The sequence below is a fragment of the Microcaecilia unicolor genome, chromosome 11, assembly GCF_901765095.1.
Source record: "Microcaecilia unicolor chromosome 11, aMicUni1.1, whole genome shotgun sequence".
Classification (NCBI taxonomy): domain Eukaryota; kingdom Metazoa; phylum Chordata; class Amphibia; order Gymnophiona; family Siphonopidae; genus Microcaecilia; species Microcaecilia unicolor.
In genome coordinates, this window is record NC_044041.1 from 81537409 (window position 1) to 81549735 (window position 12327).

General features: G+C 48.2%; 1 protein-coding gene across 1 annotated transcript in view; it reads left to right on the forward strand.

Moving 5' to 3' along the window:
• The window catches only part of GIPC3 (GIPC PDZ domain containing family member 3), a 61277-nt gene that overhangs the window by 33211 nt on the left and 15739 nt on the right, over positions 1–12327 (forward strand). The window lies entirely within an intron of this gene.

The following is a 12327-nucleotide window of genomic DNA, read 5'->3' on the forward strand; positions in this document are numbered from 1 at the left end:
TACACCAAACCACCATAAGGCCAAATGTGATCTAACCGTGTTTTGTAGGGGAACCTTAATGGACTGTTGCTACTCATTTGTGATTAGATCAGATAGCCAGACATTTCCAGTGAACCAATTTGTGGTTTTCCATAGATAGGCCTCAAGGTATGGAAAGACGCCTTTTTATTAGACTAAACATATCCTGAAAACTAGAGCTGGTTGCAGAGCTTGATCTTAAGCTGGGAATGCTTGCCAGAAGATGGTAAAATCCAATTTAGGGATAACTATCATAAAGATGGAGATAGAAGAGCATATCATAAAGGGCAGACTTGAACAGTCTCTGTTTACTACATTGCATCTATGGATTTGTAGTTCCACTTTTCTTAGAGAAGCTGCCTGTTCAAGTGCACATATTCCATAAGGCAAAAACTAGGACCGGCTTATCTGAAGACCTGAAGCCATCTGGTAATCCTGTGATACTCAGTGGAGCTGATGCATTAATCTGGCCCTCATTTCTTATTTATTTATTTAAAACTTTTCTATCTCACAGAATTCATATTGTTCTCAGCTGATTACAAAAAACTATAAACACTTAGTATGACAAGAACAATCAAATAGAAACAGAACATACATACATATCAAACACAGGGCTTAATTTGTAGATAAAAACGAAGTGGAGCTGGGAGGGGCATGGGTGAGCCAGGAGCAACAGGAGAAGGACTGGATTAGGGAGTAGAGACTGTTCTCTGCTCTGCTCCAGGCTTACTACCTTTCTTCTTCTTCCTTGCAGGCTGCTGGGAAGGGAAGGGTTAGAGCAGAGTGCCTCTGCTGCACTACAGTCTGAAAATAAGTGATGGAACTATGTTCCACACCGTTCCCCCACAAATTAAGCCCTGATCAAACATATAAAAATAACTTCTAAAAAAACAAAAATCAAACATATAAACGGTGAGTGACCGTACTCACTCGCAAATGCGCAGTAGAGACTTCCCTCTCTGCCCCGCCCCCGCATCAATACATGATGATGGGGGCGGGACAGAGAGGGAAGTCTCTACTGGCATGCTGCAGATGTCGGAACCGCTCCCCCTCCCCCGGATTCACCGCCGCCCCTCCATCTGGCCCGAGCACTGTGAACTTACATCACCACGCAGCAGCAGGCACATCAGCAAAGCTGCCGTTGGGCTTCCTTCTCTGCCTTTGTCCCGCCCTCGCCGACGTTATGTCACACGAGGGCGGGACACAGGCAGAGAAGGAAGCCCGCCCTGACGGCAGCTTTGCTGATGTGCCTGCTGCTGCGTGCTGATGTAAGTTTACAGTGCTGCTTGGGCTGGGTGGAGGGGCGGCGGCGGCGGCGACTCCAGGGGAGGTGGGGCGGGGCGGCACCGACCTTGGGGGGGGGGGGCTCGGAAACCCCCCCATTCTAAAAGTAGCCCGTTTTCACGGGCTCAACGGCTAGTATAATATAAACCAAACATAAAAAACTACACCTACATGACTCGATCTCACAAAATAATGAAACTAAGACTCGAATTGTTCACAACTCAACCCTTCTTCTGTATTCCTGATGTATTTATTATACAAGAACCTCAACATTGTCACTCTGTATCTGCCATACCAGAAATGGCGATCACCATCACGGTCATTATGTAAGCCACATTGAACCTGCAAATGGGTGGGAAAATGTGGGATACAAATGCAATAAATAAATAAATTGTAAATACATGAAAATAAAATGTTTTAACTTTTTTCCCCTAAAAACAGTCAGATCAGAAAAAATTCTTCAATATCCATTTAAAGCATATTCAGTAAGGTTGGCAGAACTACAGAGAATGCTCTACTACTACATGTAACCCTGTTCTTGGCTTCCTTAATGTTAGAAATCTGAAGAGTATCATGTATGATTATCCAGATTTAAAGAACATCCTGATAGTTTCCCTCCCCCCCCCCCCCCCCCCCCCCACTTTATCCTTTTCATTTTGATTCTTCCTTAAGTTTCCACTGAGTCATGCACCATGGATAGCACAAGACCTATCGTACAGGATTTCCATTCTTGCAAGCACATTCCCATTTCAACTACTGAGAATAACATACAAATGTTAAGATTCACAACCAAGTGGGGGACAAGGAGAAAATGTTATTTCATAATCCTTCCGGAAATAAAGGCATAGTTCATCCTACCTCCTCAGTCTGTGAAGAGGCCTGGCAGGGCTCATAGACAGCTGCTGGCACGCATGAGAGAAAGCCAGGGAACAGCGACAGAGTTCAAGGCTGTAGAGACCAGCCTGAAACTATAAAGCACAAACAGCTCAAAACACTGACAGAATTAACCCGGAAGTAAGCAAGATTCCTAGCTAACTAGATCCTTGCTATCTTTTAAATGTTATGTCCCATTGTTTTTGTGAATGTGTGTATGTATGTGTGTTTAGAGCAGTGATGGCGAACCTATGGCATGCATGCCAGAGAGGGCATGCAGAGCCCTCTCTGTTGGCACGCGTGCCGTTGCCTCAGCCAGGGTCGTACTGCCGCTATGAACTGCTGGCGCGATCGCGCTAGCAGTTCAAAGTTGTGTCGGAGCGGAGGAGAGACCCACCGGAAGTTCGTTCCCTCCTCCCTTCGAGTTCCAGGCCCCCTCCCTCCAAAGTTTAAAAGTCATCTATTTTACCTCATCTGGGTTAGGGCGGCAGCATGTAGGCTCGGCTCGGTGCTTAGTTCAGGTTTCCCTTCTCTCTGTCTCTCTCAGCTCTGGTCCCGCCCTTGCGGAAACAGGAAATGAGGGCAGGACCAGAGCTGAGAGAGAGAAGGGAAAACTGAACTAAGCACCGAGCCTGCATGCTTTTTACTGCTGCTGCCGCCCTAACCCCGACGAGGTAAGATAGATGACTTTTAAAATTTGGAGGGAGGGGGCCTGGAACTCAAAGGGAGGGAGGGGGGGGACCCTGGAACTGGGGGGAGGTTAAATTGCCCTGTTGGCACTTTGCAATAAATAATTAGATTTTGGGTTGCTGTTTGGGCACTCGGTCTCTGAAAGGTTCGCCATCACTGGTTTAGAGGATGTCTTTCTTATTAGCCTCATGTTACTGAAATTTAAATTCACAGGGTGTTGTTCTCTTCATAACCCACAGATGCAGGAAAACTCCTGGTATCTGTAGAAGTTTCCTGAAATATTTCTATAGTACTACTACATGTACACAGTGCTAAACAAATACATATAATTTATATAGATTTTGGAAATTTTATTTAATAAGAAAAGGGTTAAACTCAAAAAACTGTGATCAGGAGAATCAATGGTTAAAATTTATAAGCAGCCTCAAAAACATAGGATTTTTAAAAGGCTGGATTTGAATAAGGCCAGAAAGGGCGCATGACACACCAGTTCAGGAAGTTTGGTCTAACAATGTAGCTAGGTGGAAAGCTTAGAGTTGGGAACTGGCAGTGGAGAAGGAGGGCACATACAGGGCCGGTCTTAGCAAGTGCGGGGCCCTATGCAGACCAATTTGATGGGGCCTCACCCTAGCCCTGCCCCCACCTAACTCCGCCCCCCCACCCTAGCTCCAGGGCCGGCTACCCCTCCCTCTGAGTTCCCGGGCTGCTCCCTCTGAGCTCCAAGGCCCCCAGCTCCAGGGCTTCCCCTCCGAGGGCTCCCAGCTCCAAGGCCCCCCTCCCGGTCATTTTTTAACACCCCCTCCAAAATCCAGTACTAGGTATGCTGAGAATACAAAACACTCTAGGACCTATTGAGCAATTCTACCATACCATAAGCAGTCATTTCTACGAATCACACAAAGAAAAGGAAAACATCTTAAAACACTACAGTGAGCAGTAGAACATCAATTCACCTATTGTAAAATGAAACCTGACAGAATAGTACAGATCGTCGATCCTGCACAGTCAATGCCAACTGAAAGCCATGTCTTTTTCACAAACACAGATACACCCTAATCCACTATAGAATAAGTAGTAATATTTAAACTTTCTATTTAGACAAAAATTAAACTGAACCCCCAAGATGCCAGACTCTGCATACAATTCAACACCACAGAAACAGAAAATGACCCCTAGTACTGTGCAAAATATAAAGACAGCAGATGTAAATTTGAAAAAACTAACAAATACCAATCACCACTTTACAAATTAACAAATAGAAATAAAACAAATACAGAAAATAAAATAATCCCATTTTATTGGACTAATACATCTGGCTTCCAGAGGCCAAAATCTCCTTCCTCAGGTCAATACAGTATAGTACTGTTACAGTATCCTATCCTGACCTGAGGAAGGGGGTTTTCTTCTCTGAAAGTTAAGTCGAAATGTATTAAAATTAGTCCAATCAAAAGATTACCTTATTTACATGTTCTATTTATAAACATTTATTAACACAGCTACAATACTATATCCTAAAGCAAAAAAATAAAAATATATATTTTATTTACAGTTTGTTGTCTCTGGTTTCTGCTTTCCTCATCTTCTTTTCACTGTCTTCCTTCCATCCAGCATCTGTCATCCAGTGTCTGCCCTCTCTGCTGTACCCTCCATCCAATGTCTGCCCTCTCTCCCTGCCCCTTCCATCCACATCTGCCCTCTATCTCTGCCCCTTCCATGATCCATCCACCATCTGCCCCTGTCTGCCCTCTCTCTCTCCCCCATCCATTCACTGTCTGCCCTTTCTATCCCTGCCATCCACTGTCTGCCCTTTCTCTCTGCCCCTTCAATCCACAATTTGACCTCCCTCTCCCATCCATCCGGGGTTTGCCCTCCCTCTCGCTACCCCATCCAGGATCTGCCCCTCTCTCCGCCCCTTTTTCAGTCCCCAGTTCCAGCCCCACTATCCCACCAGTCCCCCATTTCAGCCCCAGCCCTTTTCTCCCACCAGTCCCGAGCTTCAGCCCCCCAGCCACTTCTCCCTATCCCGTTTTCAGCCTCCAGTCCCAGTACTAGCCCCCTTATCCCACCTACCCTCCTTTTCAGCCCCCAGTTCCAGCCCCCTTCATCCACATGCCTTGTATTAGGGCCCCCTTTTCAGAACCATTCTCCCACCTGACCCACGCATGCCCCATTTTCCCACCAGCCCCAGGCATGGCCCCCATTTTCCCATATGGCCACTTCTCAGACCCCAGTGCCTGCCCCCTTCTCCCATCCGAGAAGCCCCTCCCCAGTCCCCTTCTCCTATCCAAGAACCCCAGTCCCCTCCCCACCCATCCCCTTTAACCATCCAAGAACCCCCTCCCCACCCCCTTCTCCCATCCGTGAACCCCCTCCCCACCTCGGTCCCCTTCTCCCATCCAAGAACCCCAGTCCCCTCCCCACCCGTCCCCTTCTCACATCCGCGAACTCCCTCCTCAGTCCCCTTCTCCCATCCAAGAACCCCAGTCCCCTCCTCACCCGTCCCCTTTAATCATCCAAGAACCCCCTCCCCACCCCCTTCTCCCATCCGTGAACCCCCTCCCCACCTCGGTCCCCTTCTCCCATCCAAGAACCCCAGTCCCCTCCCCACCCGTCCCCTTTAACCATCCAAGAACCCCCTCCCCACCCCCTTCTCCCATCCGTGAACCCCCTTCCCACCTCAGCTTTAGAAATGTAGTCTCCTTCCCATTTGAGAACCCCCTCCCCACCCTTCTCCCATCTGAGTCCCCCCCCCCAACCTACCTACTAGCTTTGTTCTCCGGTCCCCACCACCCTCACTGGCTTTAAAAAAAGAATTTGGAAGCGCCAGAGGGACAGGCAGCACCTCGTGTCTGCCCTCCCTGCTACTAAAAATGCCTTCGATGTCGTCATTGGGCCTTCTCACATTGAGTCCCGCCCACCCTCGCGGTAATTGGAAGTTACCTCAGAGAAGGGCGGGACTCAATGTGAGAAGGCCCAATGAATGACGACGTCGAAGACATTTTTAGTAGCAGGGAGGGCAGACACGAGGTGCTGCCTGTCCCTCTGGCGCTTCCACAGTCTTTTTTTTAAAGGTAGGACAGGGTGGGAGCAGCGGGTGCAGGGCACCCCCCACCCGCTGACAGCCGGGGCGGACCGCCCCCACCACTCCGCCGTCGCGCGCCATCCGAGGGAGGGAGGGAGGGAGGACTGGAACTCGGGCAGTCGGGGCGGGGCGACCTTAGGCGCGCCGCGCGGGGCCCCCCTGAGCGCGGGGCCCTATGCGGCCGCCTCGGTCGCCTCGCCTTAAGACCGGCCCTGGGCACATAGGGTGACCTGTACAATGGACCAGAGTTCAGTAGCAGGGGTGTAGGAAAAACAGGTAGTGCAGAGTTCCAGAACGAATGCAATTTGTAGGTGGGTAAGAGAAGTCAAAGATGTGTACAGGAGCAGATGGGGAGCCAAACTAGAGATCTGAGCAGAAGAGTGATAGTGGTCTAGCAACACTGGTGAAAGATAAGTCACACAGCTGAATTTTGAATAAATTGAAGTGAAGAATGGTTTGGATGGCGCTATCTACACAGAAAAAGGGGGGGGAGGGGAAGTGGTGTGTTTGTGTGGGGTGTGGAGAATAAGAAATTCTCTTTTGGCTGTGCTGAGATGAGCAGGACTACATTCTGTAGGATTTGGGACTACACTCTTGAGGAAATTTCTGGCACACACAGTGGAGCCCTTTTACTAAGCCGCGTAGGCACCTACATGCACCAAAATGGAGTTACTGCCCAGTTACAGCGTGGACCTTGTGGTAATTTCATTTTTGGCAAACGTCCGATATGCACGTCTAAAAAAAATATTTTTTAAATTATCAGGCGTGCGTAATGGACACGCGCCAAGTGGCATTTGGCGCACGTAGGTCATTACTGCCCGGTTACTGTGTGAGTCTTTTCTGCTAGGTCAATGGCTGGCGGTAAGGTCTCAGACCTAAAATGGACATGCGGCAATTTTCATTTTGCCGCATGTCAATTTTCGGAAAAAAAAAAAGCCTTTTTTACAGGCGCACTAAAAAATGGATCGGCGCACGCCCAAAACCCGCGCCTACACTACCGCAAGCCATTTTTCAGCGCGCCTTAGTAAAAGGACCCCAGTAAGTCTGAGAGTCATCAAAATAAAGATGATGCTGAAAGCCGTGGGAGAAGATCAGAGCGCCAAGGGAATGAGTATAGAGAGAGAAATGGCGGAGAGAAGGCACAGGACACCAACTGCTAGTGGAATAGTAATGGATGTGTATATGATAGAATAAGCGTGCATGTGGGGGGGTCACGTGATGCCTGCTTCCTAGGAAGACGCAGACCTATGCAGCTCCCCCTGACACCAGCCGAAATCTGCTGAAATATCGAAGATCCTGAATCTTTTGAAGCCAGGAAAGCAGTACGGGGGCGAGAAGAACATCACCGGCTACTGCGGGGCCGAATTTGGAAAGACGGAACGTCTGAGTTATGCCCACAAGGGCGCAACGAAAATCCAAAACACCGCGAATCCAGGCCCCGAACAAAATGGCGGCGCCACAGCGTGATCAAAACTTAGATCCAGGTGTGCCCCCGAACCCGACGCTCATGCAGACAACGGAGTGGGTCCAGGAAATCACCCGCTCGGTATCGGCGGCATTAGCTGACCGCCTGAATAAATTACAATCAGCTGTGGAGGAAATACACGAGAAGTTCGATGCGCACTCCCACAGGCTGCAGGAGATGGAACAGCGGATCTCGACGGGCGAGGAGGAGGCGAGGGCCACGGCGACTTTGGTAGCCGCACTGCAGAAGGAGACGGGAGAACTGCGAGAACGAGTTGAAGACCAAGAAAACCGGAACCGCAGGAACAATCTGCGGGTGATTGGGCTGCCGGAGATGGTGGCAGGTAATGACTTGTACCGGTTCTTTGATTCCTGGCTACCCCAGGCGCTGGGCCTGGAAGAATCCCAGAGTACTTTTTGCTGTGATAGAGCCCATCGAGTGGGAGCGAAGGGAGATGCTAATGCTAAGCCACGTACAGCTATAGCCCATTATACTAACTGGCTCTCCAAGGAAAAGCTGATGAAAACATTTCGGGCGCGTGGGAGTGTGGATTATGAAAACCATCGCATACTTTTGTTCAATGATTACTCCGCCAGGATCGCAGCGCAGAGGAGGGCAATGGCACCTACATGCTCCGAGCTCCATAAGAAGGGAGTGCGCTTTGCGCTTATGTATCCCGCGAAATTGCGAATATGGCATGAAGGGAAGACATTACTCATGCAGGAGACCGGGGAGGCCCAAGCGTTTCTGCGCAAGTTAAATGCCAATGCACAAGAGGGCTGAAACAGCTGGAACTGCGGGAGCTGGAAAATAATCTGCTTGCAATGGCGGTAGACTGGTGATACCTATGCATATTCATAGTTCAAGATGATCTCCGCACTAGTAAATGGTGAGCCTACTGCCTTTGAGGTTTGGACTGAGAACATTGCTAAAAGCCTGTTGGGAGAAAGGGCAGCAGGAGTTGAATTGGCTGTTATCCAGTTGAGAAGGTTTATTAATGTTTTGTTAATAATTTTAGTGCTTCATTAAGTGTAAGGGAAGGGATCTGATCATTTAGAGCTCAATGAGCTGGGAAGGGGGAGGGGCTAAGGGCGGATCTGGGAAGGTGAAGGATGGGGAGAGAGAAGGGGACTATAGAAGGGAAGGAGGAGGGAGGAGAGATGATAGTGGGGGGGAAGGGGAGGGGGAATAAGGGGGGGAGGGAAGGGAAGGGGAGTGCGTGTGTGTGTTTGGGGTATGGAAGTGTGTGTGAGGGGGGTGGAGGGGGGAGTAAAAGGAACACGAAAGCAAATTGAAACTCAGATGGGGATTCAGAGGGGAGAAGGAGAGAGAAGAATGCGGAATAGATTTGGAAGGCCTTTTGAGAGGCAACAAGAGGGATTTCGCTGGTCCAGCTGGGAGACCAGTGAAAGGGATGCTGGCAAAACCATAGAGAGTACTCTTCTTGGGGGCGAGGATGGCTAACTTAAAAGTAGTTACTCTTAACGTTGACGGACTTCACTCCCCGGTTAAGAGAACCAAAGTGCTTTCCTGGTTGAAAAAAGAGAAGGCTGATATAGCTTTCATTCAGGAAACACACTTAACGGCAATAGAACACCAAAAACTGAAGAGGGATTGGGTGGGGGAGGTAGAATATGCTTCTTATAACTCTAGGCAAAGAGGGGTGGCTATTCTAATCCATAAACAACTGCCTTTTACCATGCATAAGGTGATCTCAGACACGGAAGGAAGATATGTACTTGCATTGGGAGACCTATGGGGTCAGAGTATCCTATTGTGTAACGTTTATGGGCCTAACATCTACTCCCACAAGTTTTTCTCAGAACTAGTAGCTAAAGTGGTACCATTCCCGGACTGTCATATAGTGATGGGGGGAGATTTTAACTGTTTGGCCGACCAGACAATGGATTGTAAACCAAGGAAGCTAAGGGGAGAGAATTGGGGGAGTAAAGGGATTAACTTCTTGCTATCCCAGCTGGGGTTGGTGGATATCTGGAGGCTTTTACACCCACATGATAGGGAATTCACCTTCTACTCTCACCCCCATAACACCTACTCTCGAATTGATTATCTGCTTACTACACCATCCCTGCTTTCTAGGTCCTCTCACGTTCATATAGTGGACTGCACCCTTAGCGATCATTCAGCTGTCACCATGACGATATCCTTTGCAGGAGGCCAGGGAGAGAGAGTGTGGAAACTTCATCCCTATTTGTATCATGACAAGGAGTTCCGAGAATATCTACGGAACAAGTGGATAGATTACCAAACGTATAATCATACAGGGGACGTAGATGCGGGTACATACTGGGAGGCATCGAAGGCAGTAATGAGGGGTCACATAATAGCTTACACGGCGGGGAAAAAGAAGGAGAGAGAAGCAGACCTTCTGAGATTGTCCAATGAGTACCACATTTTGAGGAGAACACATCTGACCACTCTGTCAACGCAGGATAGTGCACGCATATTAGAGATTAGACATCAAATAGATGAACTCTTGAATCAGAGAGCGCAGCGAGATATATACTTCCAGCGATTCAGGTTATTCAAGTGGGGAAACAAAGCTGGGAAACTATTGGCAGCATTAGTTAGGCCATACCGCAAGCGGCAACTTATTACCACTATTAGGGACACGGCAGGCAGGGAGTACACCACAGAAAAAAACATCACACAGCAATTTGTTAATTTTTACAGTTCCCTATATGGGATAAGAGAGTTTGATCAGGTGGCATGTGAGGCCTTTTTTCAAGATGTTCACCTCCCTACCCTGGCAGCTGACCAGTTAAGCAATCTTAATAGTCCAATAGTGGAACAGGAGGTTAAACAAGCCGTCAAATTTTTAAAGCTGACTAAGGCGCCAGGACCAGATGGCTATGGCCCGGAGTATTATAAAATTTTGGCAGACCTGGTGGCGGCCCCCTTGGGAGATTGGTTTAACGGGATGGGGAACGGATTAACTATACAGAACAATATGGCCCATATAGTGTTAATTCCAAAACCCGGTAAAGACTCAACCCAGGTGGGTTCTTATCGCCCCATTTCATTGTTAAATCAGGATATTAAAATCTTGGCCGCTATCATGGCTCGACGGATGAATGAGGTGGTTTCCTATTTGGTCCATGAAGACCAAGTGGGATTTGTCCCGGGGAGGCATGCCTCCATGAACATTATGAGAGCTCTTTTGGCCATACAGGAATGCAGGGGCAGAGGGGGGCTGGAAGTCATTGCGGGCCTCGATATGGAGAAGGCGTTTGACAGCATTTCGTGGCAATATCTGTTTTGGACCTTGAATCGCTATGGCATAACAGGGACTTATATCTCATGGATTAAAACGCTTTATACTCTCCCAGTGGCCAGACTGTTAATTAACGGTAAACTCACAGAGAGCTTTCCCTTACAAAGGGGAACCCGTCAAGGATGCCCCCTGTCACCGCTCCTTTTTTTGTTGGCCATAGAACCGTTAGCTATAAAAATTAGAGGGCATAAGGCCATAAGGGGGATAAGGGTGGGTACACAGGACTTTCGGGTGAATCTGTTTGCAGATGATATTCTAGTCTACTTGGCCAATGGGCCTAGAGATCTTCCCCGGGTGTTAGAAATAATAGGGGATTATGGGGAATTATCAGGACTGCGGGTCAACTGTCTAAAATCAGAAGTACTTCCATTGTCAGGAAATTTTGCGGACCCAGGCCTGTCGGGGATACCAATACCGCTCGCACGAGGAGCTATGAGATATTTGGGAATCTTTCTTAGTGTAAACACCTTGATATTTTATAAGAAAAATATAGTGGATACACTGGACAACATCAGAAAGCTATGTGATAGATGGAAACAATTGCCGCTTTCCCTGATGGGCAGAATAGCTTTAGTTAAAATGGTCTTGCTACCAAAGATCCTATATCCACTACAAGCGGCCCCCTTGTGGGTGTTGAGGAAGGACGAGCGCCTATATCGGTCTATTATACGCGCCTTTATCTGGCGGGGGAAGGGAGCAAGGATCGGACATCAAAAGCTTTCTTTGAGTAGGGCCAAGGGAGGTCTGGCATTGCCCGAACTACGTTTGTACAACGTGGCGGCACTTATGCGACTCATTTTTGAGGGACTGACGGGCAGCTACCGGTTTTTGCCGGGTGGTGGATTAGAGGACTGGAGTGCCCCGTGGTCCTTCACAAATTTACTGCACATGAGGCCTAGTAACATATATGACACTGCAGGGAGACTGGCCTTTCTGCAGCCTCTGCGCAGAGCATGGGCCTGGTGGAGAGGACAGCAGAATAGAGAGTCGGGAGCTTCCCCCTTTTTGGGCATGGTGGGCAATGCAGATTTTCCGGCAGGCCTGGGATATTCTATCTTTGCTAAATGGAGAGAGAAGGGATGCGTGATGTTGGTCCACCTTATGGAAAACGAGTTCACAATATCAATGTCTCTGGTAACATTCAACTGCTAATAACCACAAACCAGGACTCAAAAGCCACCTACTGCGAGTAAGTGTAGTAATAAACAGTTATTTCACCCGTATGTGATCATTAATTTTTATGTGTAGAGTACCCTCAGATATAAACCACCGTGACTGCAGTCAATAATGCTGCTACAGCGTGGCATAGCACTTCTTTCATTGGGTAACTCCTACTATATTTTTTTTGGGTAAAGAGCAACCTCTGCTCATATTTTTTTGCATCCCAATCACCACAGTGCTATAAAATCGCTTATTCATTTGTTTAAAAGATTACATATACTAGGTGAAAAAAACTGTACACTTATCTCGTGAGTTCTTGCCTCTCTGGCAGAACTGTGTTGCCTTGCTGAAACAATTAGCAATTGCCTTCCCCTGGATCCGCCCGACTCCGCGGGGTTTCAAAACAATTTCCTCAGGGACAAAGGGTTAAGGCTACATAAATCGCTTCTTCTTCTTTAT